The following is a 24,608-nucleotide window of genomic DNA, read 5'->3' as shown; positions in this document are numbered from 1 at the left end:
ATAACATACATAGTAGTTTTTAAAATGTTATTGAGATATAATTGACATAATCACATTTTCTAAGATGTTCTGCCTGTTGGTTTGAGACACTTCAATATTGCAATATGATTACCGCCGTAGCATTCACTAACACCTCTATCATGTCCCATCATCACCATTTCTTCTTTATGATGGGAACAACTAAGGAAAGTCCCTTAGCAGCTTTGAAATGTACAATACTGAACTGTTGTCTCCTGTGTGTCATATCTCTAGGAATTATGTATCTGCTGGTTACAAGTTTGTATCCTTAAACAGCATTTCCCCAGTTTTTCCATCCTCCACCCCTGGTAACCACCATTTTATTCTCTGTTTTTATAAGTTTGGGATTTTTTTTAGATTGCACGAATATGTGATATCATACAGCATTTGTCTTTCTCTGACTACTCTTCATTTAGCATAATGCTTTCAAAGCCCATCCATGTTGTTCAATGATAGGCTTTCTTTTTTCATGGCTGAGTATTATTCCACTGTGTGTGTGTGTGATATATAGAGATAGAGATAGATAGATATAGAGATATAGAGATATGTATCTATATATCATCTTTCCTTTATCCATTTATCTGCTGATGGATACTTAGGTTGTTTCCATATCTTAGGTATTATGAATAATGCTGCAAAAACGTGGGAATGCAGATATCTCTTCCCTGTCCTATTTTCATTTCCTTTCCATATACAGGCATACCTCAGGTATTGAGGGTTAATTTCCAGACCACTGCTATAAAGCGAGTCACATTACTGTTTTGGTTTCCCAATGCATATAAAAGTTATGTTTCTGTTATACTGTAGTCTATTAAATGTGCAATAGCATTGTGTCTGAAAAACACAACAACTTACATATCTTAATTTTAAAAGACTTTTATTCCTAAAAAATGCTAACCATCATCTGAGCTTTCAGCAAGTTGGGGTCTTTTTGCTGGTGGAGGATCTTACCTGAAGTTGATGGCTGCTGACTGATCAGGGTGGTGGCTGCTGAAGGCTGGGGTGGCTGTGGCAATTTCTTTAAATAAGACAACAATGAAGCTTGCCCCATTGATTGACTATTCCTTTTATGAACATTTCTCTATAGAGTGCAAGTCTGATTGATATCACTTTACCCGCAACAGAACTTCTTTCAAGAATTAGAGTCTTCTCAAACTCTGCCTCTGCTTTATCAACTTAGTTTATGTTGTATTCTAAATCCTTTGTTGTATTTCAACAAATCTCATAGTATTTTTACAAAGAGTAGATTCCATCTCAAGAAACCACATTATTTGCTCATCCCTAAGATGCAACTCCTCATCTGTTTAAGTTTGATCATGAGATTGCAGCAATTCACTCACATCTTCAGGCTCCCTTTCTGATTCTAGTTCTCTTGCTGTTTCCACCACATCTGTAGCTACTTCACTGAAGTCTTGAACCCCTTAAAGTCATCACTGAGGGTTGGAATCAGCTTCTTCCAAATTCATGTTAATGTTGATATGTTGACCATGAATCGTGAATGTTTTTACTGACATCTAGACAGGTGAATTCGTTCCAGAAGGTTTTCATTTTACTTTGCTCAGACACATCAGAGGACTCATGGTCTATGGCAGCGATAGCCTTATGAAATGTATTTCTTAAACAGTAAGACTTGGAAGTTGAAATTACTTCTCCATCCATGAACTACAGAATGGATGTTGTATTAGCAGGCATGAGAACAGCCCTAATCTCATTAGGCATCTCCATCAGAGCTCTTGGGTGGCCAGGTGCATTGTCAATGAGCAATAATGTTTTGAAAGGTATCTTTTTTCTGAGCAATAGGTCTCAGTAATGGGCTTAAAATATTCAGTAAATGATGTTGTAAACAAATGTGCTGTCATCATGCTCTGTAGCTCTATTTATGGAATAGAGGCAGAGTAGACTGAGCATAATTCTTAAGGACCCTAGGATTTTCAGAGTGCTACATAAACATTGGCTTCAGCACAGAGTTACCAGCTGCATGAGCCCCTAACAAGAGAGTCAGCCTGTCCTGTGAATCCCTGAAGCCAGACATTGACTTCTCTCTAGCTAGGAAAGTGCTAGATGGCACCTTCTCCCTTTAGAAGGCTGCTCCCTCTGCATCAAGAATCTTTTGTCTAGGGCGCCTGGGTGGCTCAGTTGGTTAAGCGACTGCCTTCGGCTCAGGTCATGATCCTGGAGTCCCGGGATCGAGTCCCGCATCGGGCTCCCTCCTCAGCAGGGAGTCTGCTTCTCCCTGTGACCCTCCCCCCTCTCATGCTCTCTCTCTCTATCTCATTCTCTCTCAAATTAAAAAAAAAAAAAAAATCTTTTGTCTAGGGGCGCCTGGGTGGCTCAGTCGTTAAGCATCTGCCTTCAGCTCAGGCCATGATCCCGGGGTCCTGGGATCGAGCCCCACATCGGGCTCCCTGCTCCGCGGGAAGCCTGCTTCTCCCTCTCCCACTCCCCCTGCTGTGTTCCCTCTCTCGCTGTGTCTCTCTCTGTCAAATAAATAAAATCTTTAAGAAAAAAAAATCTTTTGTGTAGTGTAGCCACTTTCATTAATTCTCATAGCTAGACCTTCTGGAGAACTCACTGTAGCTTCTACATCAGCATTTGCTGCTTCAGCTTGCATTTTTATGTTATAAAGACGGGTTCTTTCCTTAAACCTCATGAGCCAACCTCTGCGCGCTTCACACTTTTCTTCTGCAGCTTCTTCTCTCTCAGCCTTCACAAAACTGAATAGAGTTAAGAGTCTTGGTGCTTTGGATTAGGGTTTGGTTTAAGGGAATGTTGTGGCTTGTTGTTCTTCTATCCAGACCACTAGAACTTTCTCCATATCAGCAATAAGGCTAATATGGTTTTTGTTTGTTTGTTTGATCATTTATGTGTTCATTGGAGTAGCTAGTACTTTAAATTTCCTTCAAGAACCTTCCCTTGGCATTCACAACTTAGCTGTTTGGCGCACACCTAGCTTTTGGCTTATCTCAGCTCTCAAAATGCCCTCATCATTGAGCTTAATCATTTCTAGCTTTTGATTGAAAGTGAGAGATGTGTGACTCTTCCTTTCACTTGAACACGTAGGGGCCACTGTAGGGTTATTAATTGGCCTAATTTCAATAGTGTTGTGTCTCAGATAACAGGGAGGCCTGAGGACTGAAGGAGAAAAATGGGGGAAGGGCCAGTTGGTAGAGCCATCAACACTAATGTCAAGGAACCAAGACTAATGTCAAAGATCTTTTTTCCTGTGTTCTCTTCTAGGAGTTTTACAGTATCAGATCCTATCTTTACATCTTCAAAAATCCATTTTGAGTAAGTGTTTCAATGTGATGTGACATCAGGGTTCAGTTTCACAGTTTTACATGTGGTTATGAGTTTTCCCAACATTGTGTTAAAGAGATTATCTTTTCCCCATTGAGTTTCCTGCCTCCCTTGTCAAATATTCACTGACCATAAATGTTCAAGTTTGTTTCTGGGCTCTCGATTCTGTCCCATTGGTCTTTGTGTCTAATACCTGGCAGCATCACACCTCCTGATTTCATACTATACTACTACAGACCTAAAGTAATTTCAGGAGTATGTTGCTGCCAGCTTTGTTCTTTCTCATGATTGTCTTGGCGATTTGGGGTCTTTTGTGGATTCATACAAATTTTAGGATAGTTTTATTTCCATATCTATGGCAAGTGCCATTGGAATTTTGATAGGAATTGCATGGAATCTATAGATGCCTTTGAGTGGTATGTGCCTTTTAACAATATTATATTTTTTCTGATCCATAAACACAGGATCTCCTTTCATTTATTAGTGACTTTTTCAACTTCTTTCTTCCAAGTCTTGTCATCTTCATTGTATAGCTCTTTCCCTTCCTTGGTTAAATTCCTAAATATTTTATTGTTTTTGATGCTATTATGAATGTCATATTTTTTTTTAGAGAAAGCAGGGAGGGTGGTAAGTGGGGGGGGGGTGCGAAGGAGAGAGTGAATCTTAAGCAGACTCCATGCCCAGCACAGAGGCTGACATGGAGCTCGATCTCATGACCCTGAGATCATGACCTGAGCCAAAATCAAGAGTTGGACGCTTAACTGACTGAGCCACCCAGGCCCTCCATGAATGTTGCAGTTTTTAAATTTCTTTTGCAGATGTTTTGTTGTTAGTATGTAATTGTTAGTGCTACTGATTTCTCTATGTTTATTTTATATATGATGCTGATACCTTTATATTGATAGTTTAATGGGAGTTCTTTTGTAGGTTATAATCTTTTAATCTCTGGCTGCTTTTGGAATTCTCTATCTTTGATTTTTGGCAGTTTTGTTATCGTGTGCCTTAGAGAAGGTTTTTTTGCATTGAGATAATAATCTATTAGCTTCCTGAAGTTGGATGTCCAGTTCTGTCCCCAGGTTTGGGAAGTTGTCAGCTATTATTTCTTTAAATAAACATTCTACCCCTTTTACCATCTTTTGTTCTGGATCCCTGATTATTCTAATACTTGTTCTTTTGATGGAATCCCATAGATCACTTAGATGTTCTCTTTTCTGTACTTTTATCTTTTGTTCTCCTCTAAGTGGGTTATTTCAAAATTCCTATCCTCTAAATCACCTATTCTGTCTTCCATTTGCTCTACTCACTGCAGATGCACTCTGTCGCATTTTTCATTTCATTCACTGAATTCTTCAGCTCCAGAATTTCTGTGGGTTTTTTTTTTTCATGATTTTGTTCAATTGTCTTTCTGAGTTTTCTTGTAGCTCATGGAGTTTTTCGAAGACAGCTATTCTGAATTCTTCATCAGCTAGCTCATAAAATTTCACTCCTTTGAGCTTGGTTATTGGAGAATTATTATCATTAGTGATAATATGCTTCCTTGATTTTTCATGTTCCTTGTATTTTTAACACTGCTGCCTTGCATTTGAAATAGCAAAAATCTCTACTAGTTACCTTAAGGTAGGGGTATTCTGTTCATTGGTGCTGTTATTATCTGGGGTTTTCTCTGTCTTTGTATGGGTACGTGCCACTCTCCTTGCTCCCTCTTGTGGCAGAATTCCTAAGTTTTTATGTCTTCTCAGGTCCTTACAACTTACCAGTCAGGCCACTAGAAACCTCTCTTTTATTTTCCAGAAGGTGGCACTATGGCTCAAATTTACGGTTTCTCCCCTGCCCACAGACCCTGGCCTGGTTCTGAGTGCTCTCCCTGCCTCTCAGCTGCTGCACTCAGGAGCGCACCCAAAGGGCCCACTCAGTGTGTGTTTAGCATTTGGGGCATTGAGGGTGCCTGCAGACCAGGTAGGGAGATCCTCAGGTGAGGGACTTCCAGGGGCTCATGGGAGGACTTCCTGTAGAAGTCCTGAGCGCAAACAGCAGGAACTGCATCCTTGTAATGCTCTTTGATATTCTTATCTGTCTCTTGGCAGATCTCCTCCCTGCTCCCAGTCATGGAGGTCCTGCCCTAGTACTCTGGGTGCTGCTGGAGAGAATGGGCACTCACTCACCGCCATCCTATCCTTGATGGAACTGATCACCATCACCTGATAGTTCAGCTCCCTGCGTTGTTGCGGCAGCAGGGGCCAACACTGGGAAGGTTCTTCCTACCATCTCCACTGCACCCACACTCATATGTACATGGTTTTTTCCAGTGGCATGCGAGGACCTCCCCTTGAGAGGCTAGACTTCTGAGATGTCTCTCTCACCCATGGCTGCCCAGGTCAGCACTCCCCAGGTCTTTTCATGACACTGGCTAGAAGGGTTGGGGCAGCGTGCGGTTCTGCCTGCTCTAGGGCCTGAGCGGGGAGAGGACAAAGGCCCCATAGACAGAAAAGTGGCCAGTGTGCTTAAAGCCCACAAAGTGGCCAGAAGAGGGGGGCACTTGTGAAGCCCAGTTAGGAACATGGTCTTCATCTTAATGAATGTAGAAGCTTTTCAAACACTTTGAAAGAAAATAAGCAGATTTACATTTTTAAAAGATCACTCTGGATCAAATGTAGAGAAAGGACTGGAGGAGGACATGGATGTTTGCTGCAAGTTTCTCAAGTACCCTAAGAAAGAAAGATGTGGATGAGTGGGGCAAAGCCCCTTTAGCAACTACAACAAACAAGATGAAGGATTTAAAAAGAAATGTGTGATAAGGAACTTTATAAAAAACTTTAAAACATAGAAAGACACAGAAGGGGACCTGAACAAGTGGAAAGACATCCCTTTCTCTTGTAATAGATTATACAATATTATAAAAATGTCAGTTCTCCCTAAATTAATTTATAAACTTAATGCAATCTTTATCAAAATAACAGCAGTTTTTTAGGTTTTTTTGATGGAAGATAAACTGATAATCAAATTCATATGGAAAAACAAACATCCAAGAAGAAGCAGGAAAACACTGAAAAAGAAAATCTGTAAAGGGGATATTAGCCTCCCCCGCTGCCAAGATATAAAGGTATAAAGATGTACTTCAAAGTATCCATAATGAGTGTGGCGCTGGCTTGTGAGTACACAATGAGACCAGGGAACAGAATGGAAAACCCAGAAGTATATCTAAGTACGTAAGGAAGTATACTCTGTGATATAGGTAATATCTTTGGGGTATTACTGGGGCAAAGCTGGACTTTTAAAGTAATGGTTGTAGAGCATCCGGGTAACCATTTGGAAAAAAATAAAATTTGGTACATTTCTCATACCTTATACCAGAGTAAACTCCAAATAGATCAGGAATTTAAACAGAAAAAAATGAAAACATGTAAGAACTAGAAGAATAAAGAGATCAACTACTCTTTATTCTCAGTTTGGGAAAATAATTTCTATTTCTCAAACTCCAGAGGAAATAAAAGAAGACATTGATAAATTGGACTACATGAAAATCAAAAAAAAAAAAATACACCATATCATAGACAATTGACAAACTGGAAGAAAATATTTGCAACATGTGACGCAAAGGGCTAATATTCTTAATGTATAAAGAACTCTTAAAACCAAAGAAAAAGAAATTGAAAACCCAATGGTAAAATATGAAATAGACATGAGTGGAAGCTCACATATATTTTTTTAAAAAGATAAAAGTGGCTCTTTATATTTTTTTTTAAAGCTCAAACATAATTATAGAAATACAAATTAAAATAATGTCATTTCTCAGCTATCAGATGGGGAAAAATTAGAATGTATGACAACATATCTTCTTGGTAAGGCTGTGGGTAAACAGGGACTCTCCTGGATTGTTAGTGAGAATGCAAACCGGCACAGTCCTTCTGGTGGGAAATTTAACAATACATAACAAGACCATACATGTGCTTATCATTTGATCCAGCAATCCCACTTCTGGGAATCTATTCCAAAAGATACACCTCCAACAGTAGATTTGCACAAGGTTCTTCCCTACAGCATTATTTGATTTGTAAAATATTGGAAACAACTTACATGCTTGGACACAGGAGAGTGTTTGATTAAAGTATGGTGCATCCACCCAGTGGAGTACTAAGAAACTGTGGGAAAGAATGAGGAAGACCTCAATGAAATGGGGTAATTTCCAAGATAACGTTAAAAAGTAAGCGTGGTGCACGCGGACTGCCAGTCCTGGGCCACCGGGAGGGCATGGAAGCTGCTAAGCCACACAGACAGTGGCCCACGCAGAGGGAGTGGTGCAGAGAGGGGACATGGGTTGATTGCTGTGTGGGCCCTGACTTTCTCCCTTGCCTGTCCGGGTTCACGGCACAGCCTCCTTGCCGAAATGCTCTGATGACCTACTGTCTTTCACCAGATGAGGCCACTATCCAGGGCACTTGTTCCTCATCTCACTCAGGCTTATGCCAATGTTGTAAAATTTGGTGCAGATGTCTGAGCCTTAATGCTTCCAAGTGTAGTAGACCTTTGAGCAGATCCTGGACCGATTACTAGTGATTATTAGTGGATGAAAAGTCCCAGAGTATGGTGTGACCATTGCAAAGTCAGTTGACTTAAAGGGTAAATGTAACAATATGTGGACTATGCTTGCTCAAGACATTGCCAGTAACATAAATGAAAAGGCCAAAGACCCACCACCACTGCTACCATATCATGTACAATCTTGCCAAGGAAGGCTTGGAGAAGGTTAGCAAAGGTGCTAGTCCAGTGGAAACTGGAGAAGCTGTGATGTTAGCTCTAGACGCTGTAGCTGCTGAATCTAAGAAGCGGTCCAAAACTGTTGGGCCCCGAAGAAATTGCTTAGGTTGCTGTGATTTCTGCAAACAAAGAAATTGGCAATATCATTTCTGATACGGTGGAAAAGATTGAAAGGAAGGATGTAATCCCATCAAAAGATGGGAAACACTGAATGATGAATTATAAATTATTAAATTGAAGTTTGATCGTTTCTCCATACTTTGTGTACATCAAAAGCTCAGAAATGTGAATGCCTATGTTATATTGAGTGAAAAGAAGATGTCTAGTGTCTGGTCCATTACACCTGCCCTTGAAATTGCCAGTGCTCCTTGTAAGCCCTTGGTCATAATTGCTAAAGATGTTAATGAACAAGCTCTAAATACACTCATTTTGAATAGGCTAAAAGCTGGTCTTCAGATTAGAGCAGTCAGATCTCCAGGTTTGGGTGAAAATAGAAAAACCTACTTAAACACAAGGCTATTGATGCTGGTGGTTCAATGTTCAGAGAAGAGAGGTTGACCCCACATCTTGATGATGCTCAGCTTTATGACTTAGGAAAAGTTGGAGATGTCACTGTGACCAAAGATGAAGCTTTGTTACTGGAAAGGAAAAGATAATAGGCTCAAATTGAAAAACCTATGCAGGAAATCACTGAGCCATGGCATATCATAACCAGCAACTATGAAAAGGAAACACTGAATGAATATCTTGAAAAACTTGCAGATGGAGTAGCTCTGCTGAAGGTTGGTGGGAAAAGCGATGTGGAAGTGAATGGGAAGAAAGACCTGCAGGTGCACTCAACCCTACATGGGATGCTGTGGAGGAAGGCGTTGTTCTGGGAGGGGGTCGTGTTCTGCTTCAGTGCATTCTAGTCTGAGACTCACTAATTCCAGCAATGAAGATATTTTTTAATGATACAGAAATTATTAAAAGAACACTCAAAATTCTTGCAAAGATCATTGCTAAGAATTATAGATATGGAAGGGATCATCGATACTTGAGCTAATTATGCTAAGTTCCTCCAAAGTTGGTTGTGATGCTCTGCTTGGAGATTCTGTGAATGTGATGGAGAAAGGAATCATCGATCCAACTAAGGTTATAAGAACTGTTTTATTGGTAAGTGGAGTGGTCAGGGAGGAATATGTTCTGCTTTCTAGAATAGTGCTTCACCATTACTAATAAACTCTGACAGGATGCTCAGGGCAATGTTCCACACCAGTAATTTCAGAGAAGTCAGTTAAAGAAAATGAAAAGGTTGGCTGATGTTAAGAAATTTGCTATAATCATCAGCTTCTAGTTTCAGTTGCCAACATATCATGATTTACCACTGTCATTGTCCATGCCTACAGATAATTTATTTTGTATTTTCAAATACAAGGTTATTTATACATTCACCAAAAAACAAACAAACAAAAAACACGCTGTGGAAGTGTCTACAGTCTGCTATTGTTTAGGTACTAAGGAAGGGGGAATGTGAAAATACATGTTTATCCACTAACTTCTGCAAAAGAAATGAATATATGTATAATATATATTATATATAAGTTATAAATGAATGACACAACCTTATGGAAGGAGATAGAGAAGAAAAGAATTAACTTGAGTAATACAGGAAGACGATATTTTGATTGCATACCATACGCAAATATATACCCCACACCAGCCCTGTACTGTATTTTGTAAATTTGTTTTTAACAAATGTATTAACTGGAGATTCTGAAGTACCTTCTGTGCAGACTAAGATTTAGCAGATAGGTAAATATATCGTAAGCAATAAGAGCCAAGTTACAAATAAGAAAAGGGGAAAAGCTGGAAGGAGCCCTCTGGTGCTGGACTGAAATCAGAGGAATAAGTATGGGCCCATGGCTTTAATGTACAGACAGAGTCTTAGTTGTAGAAAGAAATACAAATGTGTATGTGTGCATGTGTGTGTCCATACATGTATTTCCTGACAGCACCTAGAGGCAAGAACATTGCAGTAGCAGTGAACACTCCTGGCGTCCACACCTTCATTTCTGGATATCATTCTACAATTAAAGGAAAATGACTTTTAGAAAAAGGACAGATTACAGGGATAATACAGAAAAAATATAGGATGAGACAACATCATCTTGTGGTGTCAGAAAGCAAGGGAGTGCTTATAGGATGACTGGTGAGGCATGCGAGAAGGATTCAGGAGCCAACTTGAAGAAGCTACCGATGGCCAAATCGGGGACGATGTGAGCAAAACAACAAATAATGGTTATAATGTAAGACAACCATCAAATACAATAAATATCCATCAGTCCCAACTGGTATCAGTAAATAATTGAGTAAATAAATAAATGGGGAGGAGAGATAGCTCTTCTTTCCAGTACAGTCGCAATGAATAATGAAGGAAGGATGCAAACAGAAAATCACCGTTAGGCAAATGACACAGTAATAATTGTTGCAGGAAAGAATTATTGATGATGCTAAAATTAATAGGTGAAATTATGATGAGAAACAGGATATTTTCATCATCTCTGGGCATTTCTCCACAAAATACTTCTCAATTATTAAGGGAAAAATTGTAACTTACTCGCCAGTAGAGAAACCTGGCAGACATCATCCTGACCAGTGACTGAAGTTGACACCCCCAGTTCATACGACCTGCCAGCATCGCACACCTCCACACACAGAAGTGTCGGTGGTATTTCTGCCACGTGTGAAGATGTCAGACCCCCAAATTAGGAAACACTGCAAAAGAGAGAAGGAGGGAGGGAAAGGATAGCTTTGGAGGCTGGTTTGGGTGAAGAGGTCAACATTGTAGACAGAAGTGGAAGAAGTGAACAGTAAGAAAAATAGTAAAACAAAACCTGATAATGTGGGATGTAAGGGGGTGTATTCTGGAGAGAGCAGAAGGAGGTTTAAAGAAAGACACCCATTGTAATGTTCTGTAATCCTATTTAGGCATGTGCTTTATAACTTTCTGAGGGTTTTGACAAACTTCCCGAGATCTGAATTGTAAATGAAGTCTTTTTGACTCATTAGGCCTTTTTATTTGGTATGTTAAGTTACTTGGGGGCACTGTCAAACAAATAGTGATAAGCCTTAGGTTATGTTGCTTGGGTGAATGCTCTGTTCTAGAAATCATGTGAAATTCCTAAAGTTTTAATATGTTCTGGTATAAGGTCATCACTTGACATTCTAATTATTAAAGTATTATGTGTTGCAGGGAAAAAAAAAAGAAAGAAAGACACCCAGATCTGTGGGCTGCACAACAGGTGGATATTCTTGCCATTTATTAACCAGAGCAGCAGACCAAGTTTTAGTGAGAATTATCCTCTAACTTGGAAAGACTGTCGATTAATACTGTCATCCCAAACAGGGGGCGTATCTTTACTGATGTTGTCTTATTTTGTTTTGTTTTATTTTTTATTTTATTTTATTTTATTTTATTTTATTTTATATTTATCAAATGCATCCGTGGGGAAGCTAGTTTTTGACTGACAAAATTTCACAGTTGGCAGGCCAGCTCACCGTGGAATACTTTGCCTTCATGAGACCTGGGGCCAATGGGTGAGGAGTCCTGTTCTCCCTGATTTATTCTTTGTAGTAAAAAGAAGCATTTCTTCTACTTCACTGGCTTGCTCTTTATATCTTGCGTTATCTGTAGGAAGCAGTGCTAGCTAGCCTCTTGGACTAGGCCTCTAAAATGAGTTGTGGTCTTCACAGTATTAATATCAGAAAAATCTCTGACCCCTGAGTCCACTACCTCAGGAGATTTTCTATTTGAAACACGTGAAAGGAAAGTGGTACAAGATAAAAAATACTCCAGAGTCCAGAGTCTCTCATGGTTTGTCTTCCTCTCTGATTTCTTCCCATTCAGTTTTCCCTCCCTTCCCCTATGGTCCTCCGCGCTATTCTTTATGTTCCACATATGAGTGAGACCATATGATAATTGTCTTTCTCTGCCTGACTATTTCACTTAGCATAATCCCCTCCAGTTCCATCCATGTCCATACAAATGGTAGGTTACAGAAGGGAGGGGGAGCGGATGGGGTAACCAGGTGATGGGTATTAAGGAGGGCACATGTGGGGATGAACACTGGGTGTTATACGCAACTAATGAATCATTGAACACTACATCAAAAACTGATGATGTACTGTACGTTGGCTAACTGAACATAATAAAAAATAAATAAGGGCGCCTGGGTGGCTCAGTCGTTAAGCCTCTGCCTTCGGCTCAGGTCATGATCCCAGGGTCCTGGGATCGAGCCCCGCATCGGGCTCCCTGCTCCGCGGGAAGCCTGCTTCTCCCTCTCCCACTCCCGCTGCTTGTGTTCCTGCTCTCGCTGTCTCTCTCTGTCAAATAAATAAATAAAATCTTTAAAAAAAAAAAAAAAAGAAAAGAAAACCTATAAAAAATAAATAAATAAATAAATAAATAAATAAATAATCTAAAAAAAACCCACCACCACCACCAACAAAAAACCCAGCACAGAATAAAAAAAGAAATAAATAAAAAAGAATACTGTCAACAAAAAAATTAAGGTCAACTTTCAAACTTTCGGTAGCTTCTAATTGCTCCTGGGATAAAGACCAAAATTCTAACCAAAACAAACAAACAAACAAAAAACTCCAAGAGCAAAATTCAGAAATTCTGAAAAAAGTAAGGAATGATTCAACTGTTTAAATCAGAAAATGCCTTATGGGTTTAAAAAAAAAAGAAAAGAAATCTTTTCTAATCACAGTTTTTACTGCTTTTATTTTCTATAATAAAAAAAGGCATAATCATGGCAAAGATACACCATTGTAGAAGATAAAACAAATAGAGTTTTATTCCAGTTAGAATGCTTTTGCTAAAGTCTGATTCTTTAATAATGGGCTAAATTATGGAGAGGTCCATCTACAGCTTATTTAGCAAAGTTTACATTTAATTATAACGTCATTGTGCGACATAATGAAAACTAAACTCATGATGTCAACAAATCAAAAGTTAGATTGCTATTTCTTTTATGCACACAGGAAATATTTACAGGTACCTCTCATGCGACACCACACTGAAATGTCTGGAGGGAGAAAATAGGACTTGGACCCTTTAGACGTGGGTTCGAATTCCAGGGTGACCAGGTAGCAATAACAGGTCTATGAGCCTTGAACATGGGCACAAATATAAGCCTCATTTTCCTAGAAAAAAATGGAGTAAAGGACTCACCTCACAGGATTCCTGGATAATTATTTGAAAGAGTTTCAATGCTGAGTACTGAATACAGTGTATGTGGGGTTTTTTTTTAAATGAATCAAATTTAGCTGATAGTAACACACAAGTGGGCTATATTTTCTTTTTCTTTACTATTATTTTTAAGGAAGCAAAACTAAGTAAAGTCATCAGTACTGAGATCTCAGAATTATTTATAATAAAATGTCTTTTTCTTGGCCACATTATTAAACAAACACCAATTAATCTATCTATTTGAAGATCATAGATCCCAGTATAGGGAATCATTGCTGAAGCAGACGGAATCATCCTGAAAGTATATACAATATATCTCATTTGTGTGCCTCAAATGTATTCACCTCATTTGGTTCAAAGCTGTGTTCCGGAGATAAAATTATGAAGAGAAGAAGAAATTGTTCCTTTGTGTGATGTAGTATACACGTTTTAGTTTGCCCAGACTTTTGCTCATGTTATAGAACTTAATTTATATGGAGTTTATCTATATATTCCTGTTGGGAAATAATATGAAAGTGAACAAAATAACAGCCACTCTTGGAAAATAAAATACTCTTCTTTCACTCTGAATACTGTTACATGGATAGTGATACAGGGACGTAAAGAGAGGTTATTTCAGAGAAATTGGTTAAGCATGTTCCGTGATTTAGATGTTATAGGCAATCTTGTTGCTACATTTTTAAGATGTGACACCTTTCCTTAGGACTTGGAACCAGGAAGGTCTGGCAAGGCAATTTACCAAAACCTGGGATATTGGGCAAGTTATGAAGACCTCTGTAAACGGCTGTCTCACCATCTGAAAATGGAGATATCACGATACCTACTTTGCAAAGTTGTGAAAATTAAATGTAAAATATTGTGAAGATAATTGGCAGGAGATAAATATTGGTGCTTCTTTCGTTCTCTCACAGCATTTTTATTATCTTTGTTTTATTACTTTTTAATTATTTATTTGTGTTAGTAGAGCACGGTGTCACATTAGTTCTGGGTGTACAACAGAGTGATTCTACTTCTGTGTCCATTGTGCTGTGCTCACAAGGGTAACTACTGTCTGTCCCAACAGTGTTTGAGAAGATGCAATTTTAAAATACGTCAATGTTAGGGGCTAGATATCATTACATAGATATAAATAATTGTTATGAATAATTAGAAAAATGGGTTCAATTTACTCTCATTTATCAAGAAAGCCAACCTTACTAAATAAATACATATTTTGGTCTTTGTGCTCCATGGCCAACATCCTGTAAGACACTGGAAAGCAGAAATGGATTTTTCCTGCCATGAGAAAGAGCTGGCATATCTAGTTCATGTAAATTGTCCAAAGTAGATTCTCTAGATATTTGAAGAAAAACCTTCAGTTACTGAAGACAAACTCAAGGGAAGTGAAAAGATCTATAGCTATATTCTTATTCATGCATTGTCAGCTCTTAAATTTACTGATGTTTTAATCTTATTTGGAATGAGAAAGTATCATAGAAATGGAAAAAGGATAAATAATGCAGAAGTTCCACCTACATGCATGAAAATTACAAAGTCAATTCGTGTTTACTTCCCAGTGAAAAGATTATCCCAACACTTTAGCTGAGCTTAATTTAAGCTATTTGCTGAGCTTAATTTAAAAAAATCACATTACTTGTACCCTTTACCATACATAATGAATCTTTTTAATATAGACTTCTTTTTTCCTTTTTCTTTCAAGGGGTTATGATTTTCTCTCTTTTTTTTTTTTTTTGAAGTATAGCTGACATACATGTTACATTAGTTAGTCTCAGATGTATAACATAGTGATTCAGCATTTTATACATTACAAAATACTCACCACAATCATCCATCTGCCACCGTACAAAGTTATTACGGTCTTACTGAACTGTGTTCCCTATGCAGTACTTTACTTCTCTGTGTCTTATTTATTTTGTAACTGGAAGTTTGTACCTTTTAATCCCCTTCACTACTTTCCCCCCCCCCCCCCCCCCCCCCCCTAGCAACCACCAATTTGTCCTCTGTATTTATGAGTTTGTTTCGTTTGTTTGTTGTGTTTTTTAGATTCCACATATAAGTGAAATCATATGGTATTTATCTTTCTTTGTCTGACTTATTTCACTTAGCATAATACCCTCTAACTCCATCCACAAATGATGAGATCTCATTCCTTTTTTATAATTGAGTAACATTCCATTGTTTATGTACACCACATCTTTTTTATTCATTTATCTATCGATGGATGCAGGTTGCTTCCGTATCTTGGCTATTGTGAATAATAACTGCAGTGAACATAGGGTGCATGTGTCTTCAAGAATTAGCATTTTGTAGGTTTTTTTGGATAAATACCCAGAAGTGGAATTGCTAGATTGGAAGCTATTTCTTTTTTTTTTTTTATAAAGATTTTTTTTTTTTTTGAGACAGAGAGAACGAGAGAGAGAGAGCACATGAGAGGGGGGAGGGTCAGAGGGAGAAGCAGACTCCCCGCCGAGCAGGGAGGCCGATGCGGGACTCGATCCCGGGACTCCAGGATCGTGACCTGAGCCGAAGGCAGTCGCCCAACCGACTGAGCCACCCAGGCCCGGAAGCTATTTCTATTTTTACTTTTGAGGAACCTCCCTACTGTTTTGCACAGTGTCTGCCTCAACTGACATTCGCACCAGCAGTGCACAAGGGCTCCCTTTCCCCACATCCTTGCTGACACTTGTTGTTTCTTGTCTTTTTGATACCAGCCATCCTGACACGTGTGAGGTGGTAGCTCATTGTGGTTTCGGTTTGCGTTTCCTTCAAGATTAGTGATGTCGAGCATCTTCTCATGTCTCTGTGGCCGGCTGTAGGTCTTTGGAAAAATCTCTATTCAGATCCTCTGCCCATTTTTTAATCTGATTATTTTTATCATGTTGAGTTGCATGAGTTTTTAATATATTTTGGATATTAACCCCTTACCAGATATATCATTTGCAAATATCTTTTCTCATTCAGTAGGTTCCTTTTCATTTTGTTGATGGCTTCCTTCACTGTGCAAAAAAGCTTTTTAGTTTGATGTGGTCGCAATTGTTTATGTTTATTTTTGTTGCCCTTGCCTGAAGAGACAGATCTAAGAAAATATTGCAAAGACCAATGTCCAAGAGTTTATTGCCTATATTTTCTTTTTAGGTGAGTTTTTTTTTTTTCTTTTCTTTTTTAACATAGAGAAAGCTTTGAGTGAGTTATCTGTAAATAAGTCATCGTAGTCCAGATTTCAAAGTATGTTTGGCCTCAGACCACTCCTTATAACTAGCCAGTGCTCATAAAGTGTGAGCATAGTATAAAAAAAAAAAGAAATAATAATATTTTTTTAAGAAAAGAGCACTGGAAAAATGACTTCATAAAGAGAAACCATACATTAAATTTAAAAATATTTTAGAAAGGTAAATATTACTGACTTTTTCAATATATGATGAGCTGTTGAGTTTCGTGATGGAAATGTAAAAATAAGTATTTACCTTTAGAAATCTAAGTAAAGCTCTTCTAAGTAATGGGTTGCTATTGCAATATAACATAGAAAAAATATTCTGAACACATTTAATCGTGTGCATATGGACACACACACAAAGGAAATTTACAAAATGAAATCATTTGTTAAAATGATAGGATTATGGGATCTTCTTCAAATTTTTCTCTAATGCTTTCATAAATAGAAGTCATGCTTAGTTTACAAAAACACCATCACCTATTATACATTCCAATTTTACCTGCCTGTGTTCGTTCTTTCCTGCATGATCTGCGGGGGATAGAATCTTTCAATAAATTTTCAACGACCTGCTTCTCTGCCTCATACAAATTTTTAATTTAGGGTTGTTGTTAAATTACTCAGGGAAAATCCTTCAGGAATTATTAATTAATTTATGCTAATTAAGATCATAAACTATTTTAAAGATGCACAAACAGAACCAGAATGAAATTAAAAGTAGCTTGAGGCCATTGAAGGACAACTTAAAAATTATTAGCCACTGACCCAGAGGACGGGTAGAAGTAAGCGGAGGGGAAGAATTACATGGGCACTGACAGGCTTTGTGCCCAGCATAGTACTTCCTGCACAGAGCCGAGCTAAGCTCATTTTGTTTGTTACCATCACAATATAGAAACCGCTAACCTCAGAAAGGCCTGGAGACAAAGACTACAAGATTTAGGATTTACAAAATATTATTTGAACTTCTTGAATGTGAGAATTGTAGAAAGTATGTCTCAACTTCCAAAGTAAATTTACAGAAACATTCTTATTTAGAGGCAACATTTGATAAAAACTAAAATCAATTTTTATTGTAATTTTGGGGGTGAATAAGTCTCTTAGGTGTTTCTATTTTACTTTCTTTTATTTTTTATCTGAGTATAGTTGACACACAATGTTACTTTAGTTTCAGGAGCACAACATAGTGTTTCAGCATCTCCCTGCCTTAGGCTGTGCTCACCACATGTGTGGCTACCATCCGTCACCACGCAATGCTGTTACAGTATCCTTGACTATAATCCCTCTTCTGTGCCTTTTACTCCTGTGACTTGCTCCTTCCATAACCCGGAGCCTGTACCTGCCACAACCCTTCACCTGTTTTGCCCTCCCCGCTCCCCCCCCACCCTCTGGCAACCATCAGTTTGTTCTGGGTATTTATAGGTCTGATTCTGCTTTTTGTGTTTTTGCTTTTTCGTAATTGACTATCTCAAGCTTATTTTAGTAATTTTTAAACTAAGAATTACAAAAATTAATCAGCAAGTGCTTTAAACTTTGAAGAGCAAATAGAAACAAAATTAACATATAATTGAGACTCAAAGTTATTGGTGCAATTTTTATATAAAAGAAATTGTCCTAGGGGCACCTGGCTGGCTCAGCTGGTGGAGCATGTGACTCTTGATCTCAGGGTTGTGAGTTCGAGCCCCATGTTGGGTGTAGAGATTACTTAAAAATAAAATCTTTTAAAAAAATCGTACTAGAGAATGTGTCATAAAATTAGACTGAATTCAATTTCTTAGTATCTTATCTGATACCGCTTTTTTTTTTTTTTTGAGATAGAGGGGGAGAGAGAGAGAGAGAAACAAAGGGGAGGGGCAGAGGGAGAGTGAGAATCTTAAGCAGACTCCACGCTTAATGCAGAGCCTGAAGGGTGGCTTGATCTCAAGACCCTGAGATCAAGACCTGAGCAAAAATCAAGAATCAGTCGCCCAGCCAACTGAGCCACACAGGTGCCCCTGATACCACTTTTGTATGACCTAGTTGACTGCTTTTACAATCAATAGGTGGACAGGTCCCCATAGAAAAATAACGATACAATCTTCTGATGCAAATTAGCAGTAATCACCTCAGCAGTTGATCCTCGTATCTGAATATTATCAGACGTAAGATTGGTATAATTATAAAAAATTAATTATCATACAAAATGTAGTTGGTTCATATACAATAAACTGATCCTAAGAGCTGTATGTCCAAGTAAGTATTTTATTTAAATTCATCAGGAATCTATTTTGTTCAAACCAGACATACCAATGCAGATATTTATTGAAATGCATTATCATCTGCCTTAGAAATGTAATACGATTACATGGTACAGAAGAACTCTGTGGTCCTAAGCAAGTTTTAGGCTTTAAGTTGGAACAAACCCAGATCTGTGTGTGTGGGTGGGTGGGGGGAGGATTGTATTCTGACACCTCCAAAAGGTGTCTTTGAGACCCTTCTATTAGTAAAGAGTCCAGATTAGGTTCCCTACTGGACACTGAAGGTTAACAGTCAAACCATCTGCTTTTTTGCTTTCTCATGTAATGGATTTACAACAACAACTCAGAACTTGGTGCAATCAAGGGCAGACTTGATGACAATCACAATCGATTGCTGTATAATTCTTATTTTTAAAAAATCTGATACACAGGGGCTCTTGGGTGGCTCAGTTGGTTAAGTGGCTGCCTTCAGCTGGGGTCATGATCCCAGGGTCCTGGGATCGAGCCCCGCATCGGGCTCCCTGCTCGTCGGAGAGCCTGCTTCTCCCTCTCCCTCTGTCTGCCACTCTGCCTACTTATGTTCTCTCTCTATCTCTGTTAAATAAATAAATAAATAATCTTTAAAAAAAAATCTGATACACAGATACTATATTTCACAGAGAATTTCTAAAGAGTGCTCTGTCAAACAAGTCTGATTTTTGGATTGAGGCCAAACAAAATATGGCAGTTATGTATTAACTAAGTCTTACTTTGGCACCCTGCAAAGCTGCCAGACATGGCAGTGGTTATAATTAAACGGTGCTATAACTTACCATACCATCAGATCTGTTAATTACACTCACTTTAGGCATGTTGTTGAGGATATTTCTTTTATTTATTTATTCAATTTAAAGATTTTATTTATTTGTCAGAAATAGAGAGCACAAGCAGGGGGAGCAGCAGAGAGAGAGAGGGAGAAGCAGGCTTCCTGCGGAGCAGGGAGCCCGATGCGAGGCTCGATCCCAGGACTCTGGGATCATGACCTGAGCCTAATGCAGATGCTTAATTGACTGAGACCCCAGGCGCCCCGAGTATATTTCTTTTATATCACTGCCTTCCCTACATGACGTCTCATGTTTGCAACATCTTTTTTAAGGACTTAACATTAGGGAAAGCTTTCCTTCCATCCACGAAATGGTACGTTTTCTCCCCACTGGAAGTAAGAATTTGTAACTGTTCATGTTCCCCTTTTTGTTTTGATCGCCAACAAGCTTACAGGTAGATGTTTTACTTCCATTAATAGTCAACGGATTAGTATGAGAAATCCAATCAGGAAGAGATCATTCACATCAAGATGAAAGCATCAAGGAAAGCTGCACAGAAGATACTGGATTTGAGCCAGGCCTTGGAATATGGAACATATTTGGACATTTGACAGGCATAAAGGATTCAGTATAATCCTATTCTGGTTAGAAGAGGCTAAGCTACAGTAACAAAAACACTCAAACATTTAAGGATCGATAAAAGAGGTCATAACTCCACAGTGGGGGACGGGCTTTCCTCAGCTTGGTCTTTGGGGACCCAGGATCCTTTCATCTTGTGGTAGCATCTTGTAAAAGCATCCTGGTCATCTGCCATTAGCTGCCAGCAAAAAAGTGCACTCTGCACTTTGAGAGGTGCAGCTGGTCACGCCTGCAAGTGACTCACATCATTTCAAGGACTTGCTCGCTCCGTCACCAGTAACCAAATGAGGCCCAGAAGCGTAGCGCACCTCGGTTCCAGGAGGACGAGGAGGATAGGTGGACTGCACCACAGATATAAAAATAATGAATTAAACTTAAAACACAAGTAGTCTTGCACATAGTAAAAAGCATTATTTTTCTATTAGACGGTGATTGAAATTTCTTGTAAATTTCTTACCCATTACAACGATCTCTTTTTCCATTTATGCAAGAACCTCAGCTGTATTCACAAGGGTTTCAGAATCCATTGAATGATCTATCGGTGGGGCACCATTCTATACTGTGGGACATATTTTAGCTATGAGTAAATGTAAATTTCAGGGGCGCCTAGGTGGCTCAGTTGGTTGAGCATCTGACTCTTGGCTTAGGCTCAGGTCATGATCTCAGGGTGATGAGATTGAGCCCCACATCGGGCTCCACACTCCACAGGGAGTCTGCTGGAGATTCTCTCTCCCTCTGCCCCTCCCCCCCCATGAGCAATCTCTCCCTCTCTCTCCTTCTCTCTCTCTCAAAATAAATAAATAAATGTATATTTCAGTGAGGGCATAGAAGAAAGACAATGAAAACACTCCTACTTATGTAATAGAGCAAAATAATTCACTTATTTCTACAGTGCCTTTGGTAAGGTGTACCCTTCAAGTGACTTTCAGAGGTTGTAGTTACAGTGGGATTCTCAACCTCCCTAATCTTAATAATTTTAAATTATTAAGATCATACAGTGGTTAAAACAGGATGGAAAATTTAGGGGCGCCTGGGTGGCTCAGTCCGTTAAGCGTCTGACTCATGATTTCAGCTCAGGTCATGATCTCAGGGTCGTGGGATCGAGCCCTGTGTTGGGCTTGCCACTAGGCAGGGCATCTACCTGACAGTCTCTCTGCCCCTCCCCCACTGCCACTCTCACCACCATCACTGGCGCTCTGTCTCTCTCTCAGAAACAAAACAAAACACCCAGAATGGAAAATTTAGTTGCCTAAATTAAAGTTTATTACAGTCACTGAAAACCTAAAACATCTATACTGTGCTAGAATGTGGGGTACAGGGGCTGGTTAGGGTGGAGCTGGTGGGCGGCTTCCCAGACCTCGGTAACGTGTAGGTGTGTTGGTATTTGACTGTACAGTGTTTACCAGCATGCCGGTGCACCCCAGTGCGGTCCCTAAAGATGATCCTCGTATTTAACATCAATACCACTTTCCCCATACAAGCATGTTATGAGGTTTCATAACTCAGTGGAAATATCTGTATGAAGCAGAGAGTAAAAATTATGTAAAAATGGGGAGTGATTGAAAAATTCACACTCAGATGGACTGTAATTCAGTACTGAACTAGAGAAGATACTGCATTATAATATAAATTACCTTGATGCATTACTTTCCAAAAAAGCAAATTGTTCTCACTTTTTACCACTTGATAGGCAGTTGCTCTAATCCAGAAAATAAGAAACTGAATCTTTTCCTTTCCCTGCTCTCTGCAATCCTTATTATTCAGTTTTATATAGATATTTAGCAAAATTCTCCATGATAATTTATTCACGAATCTGTGGAATATCCAAGACAAGTGAATATTTTCCCCCTTATTTTGAAAATGAGGTTGGCATTCTCTTTAACCCTATATAATGAAGCTGTGCAGTCCCCTGAGCCACCTTTCTAAAATTAATTTTTCCATGCCAGATCATGGCAAGCTTCATGACAGGTAACGTTTCTGTGTGACCATAAATACAGACTATTTACTTAACAAAATGTAAAAAGAAAAAAAAAAATGTAAGTGGGACTCTTGCTTTTACCTGAGATACTTTAGTAGTTACTCTCTTAAAGAATTCTTCATTACAAATTCTTAAAGAACATGAAATAAAACTAACCTTCACTCTCTTCTAAAGTAAGATTCTACCCAAACGACTCTCTTTAATTAATCCAATAACATATGTTCCTGAATTCCTAAAAAGACATCATCATGAATTAGTTTCTTTTCTTGGAAAGGAAGAATAGTCATCCTGGGGGAAAGAAATACAAATGCCATGATAGTGTATTTTCCCCACTTTGCAGGTCATCTCGGTAAGACCAACAATAAAGAGTGGATATAAAATTGAGTCACAGCAACTAAAGTATTCAAATGCAGGCATTGTTCTCCTGAAAAAAAGAGATGGATTATTGCTTAAGTGTGTACTAAAGTGAAAACCGAAGTTATGTACCATGGTTCACCTCAGATATATACCCCATATGTGAACAAAGTAAATGTAGCCTTACAATATTTTGAATATTGAAACCAATGTACATAATTCACTGTCATCAAACAAGTATGTAGAATACATGTGTGGCGTTGACGGAGGGAGAAATCACTTGAGCTTTGCCAAGATTTCAAGAGTGTAATTATTTAAGTGGGCATGATTAGATCAATGGTATAATTCACCGATGACCAATGCCAGTATGAGACTCCATGCAGAAGTACCAACCACATGGTACCATAAGTATAGTTTCTCTCCCACCTCAGTTATGATGCTTTGCATAAAGCCCGTGTCAACAGATTTGGTTGGTGGGTGGATGGATGGGTGGGCAAATGGATATTTGTGGCAGGTTAAGGTTTCAAAGATTTTGAAGCCAGTGTAAACAGCAAGAAAAAAACTATCACTGAACCATGATAACACATGCAGAAAAAAATGAGGAAACTGTATTCAGCCCACTGCAGATGGAGCAATCACCTAACACATGTAAACATGCCCTTTAAGGCACATGATGCAATGCAAATATTAACGATCAGTATCGTTATTCTTTTAAAAAGTATGGAAGATGTCACAGGTTGTGATATGAAAGAATGTCATCATTCATAAAGAATTATAGATAAGATCTTCAGAGATAACATATTTATCTCTTTGAGGGATTATTGATATTAAAATGTGCAGGCAAGTCTCTGCCTCTGTCTCTCTCTCTATATATATATAGAGAGAGAGAGAGAGAGATATAAGTATATATTTTTGCATACTCTTCACTGCAGTGAGAAAGCAATTCATTGAAAGAAGCTTGAAAAGCAGAGAGCTAAAAAGACCACACACCTAAAATAGAGTTGATTATTTTCGTGCCAAATCATATGCATATCCAGGGTCCAGGTGAGGTCTTCTTTAGTTTTGGAAGTAGTGGCTGTACTTTGAACTCACACCTCTTGAAAGAGCTAATACGAAGGGCTGAGTTTGCTGTTCACATGGGCTCGATGGAAGGACAGGGAATGCATATGTGCCTTTCTGTTCCGTTGCTCTGTTGGCAGCTCATTCCTTTGAGCTACTAGGGTATTGAAATGGAAAAGATTTGTGTTTGCTGAAGCTCCTAGAGCAGAATTCTTGTCAATTTCAATCAGCTGCCTACTTAGGAGTTTGGAAGGAGCAAGGAGACACAAGGTGATGAGTTACACTTGAATGAGCTTACATCACAGGCATGTCATTGAGCTCCATATCTGAGGCATTAACAGTGTTGCAGCCCTAATTCTTAAACAGCTAATCTCTCTTCTCTCTCTTTCTTCCCTCCCTCTCTGTCTCTTTCTATCTGTCTTTTTATTTTCAAGTTTTTATTTAAATTCCAGTTAGTTAACATACAGTGTAATACTAGTTTCAGGTGTAGGATTTAGTGATTCATCACTTATATACAACACCCAGTGCTCATCACAAGATCTGAGGAATTCTTTTTGAGTCATTTTTAGGAAGTAGGCTAATGACAATTCAATGATATTGATTTCTAGAACAGGCAAGCTGAACCTCTTCAGACATTGGTACCTGGCCTAGGTGCTCACTTATTAAACCGTAAGTTTAGAAAGTGCGCAAAGAGTTCAGTTTTAACCGAAAGGGTAGCAATGACTATATATAATTCTCCACCTTCCCTGCCATTTCATCACGTCCGCTGGAGAGAATTGTGATTGGCATTAGGAATTATCAGAATGATCAGGTAACTAGAAAGCTTTCCCATGAGCCACAATGTTTTGGAAGTTTAGGATTCCTGATCTGTGGTGCACATACCCCTCAGCAAACCAGCAGCTCTCTTTTGTGCATATGTATGCTCCAAAGTGTTGTAAATATTAGCAGCAGTTCATTGGTTGTGAACTGCTTAGAGCAGTTGTGAACTGTTCTAGTTCACATAGTTGTGAACTGTTTAGAGCAA

The 24,608-nt window shown here is 38.7% G+C and overlaps 1 protein-coding gene and 1 pseudogene across 3 annotated transcripts in view; both read left to right on the top strand.

The window, feature by feature from the left end:
* The window catches only part of GRIA4 (glutamate ionotropic receptor AMPA type subunit 4), a 367,043-nt gene that overhangs the window by 93,094 nt on the left and 249,341 nt on the right, over positions 1-24,608 (top strand). The window lies entirely within an intron of this gene.
* On the top strand, positions 7,700-9,288 carry LOC110586309 (annotated as a pseudogene).

The sequence above is a fragment of the Neomonachus schauinslandi genome, chromosome 11, assembly GCF_002201575.2.
Source record: "Neomonachus schauinslandi chromosome 11, ASM220157v2, whole genome shotgun sequence".
Taxonomy (NCBI): Eukaryota; Metazoa; Chordata; class Mammalia; order Carnivora; family Phocidae; genus Neomonachus; species Neomonachus schauinslandi.
Note: the sequence above shows the minus strand (reverse complement) of the source record. Positions and strands in the feature narration are given on the sequence as shown.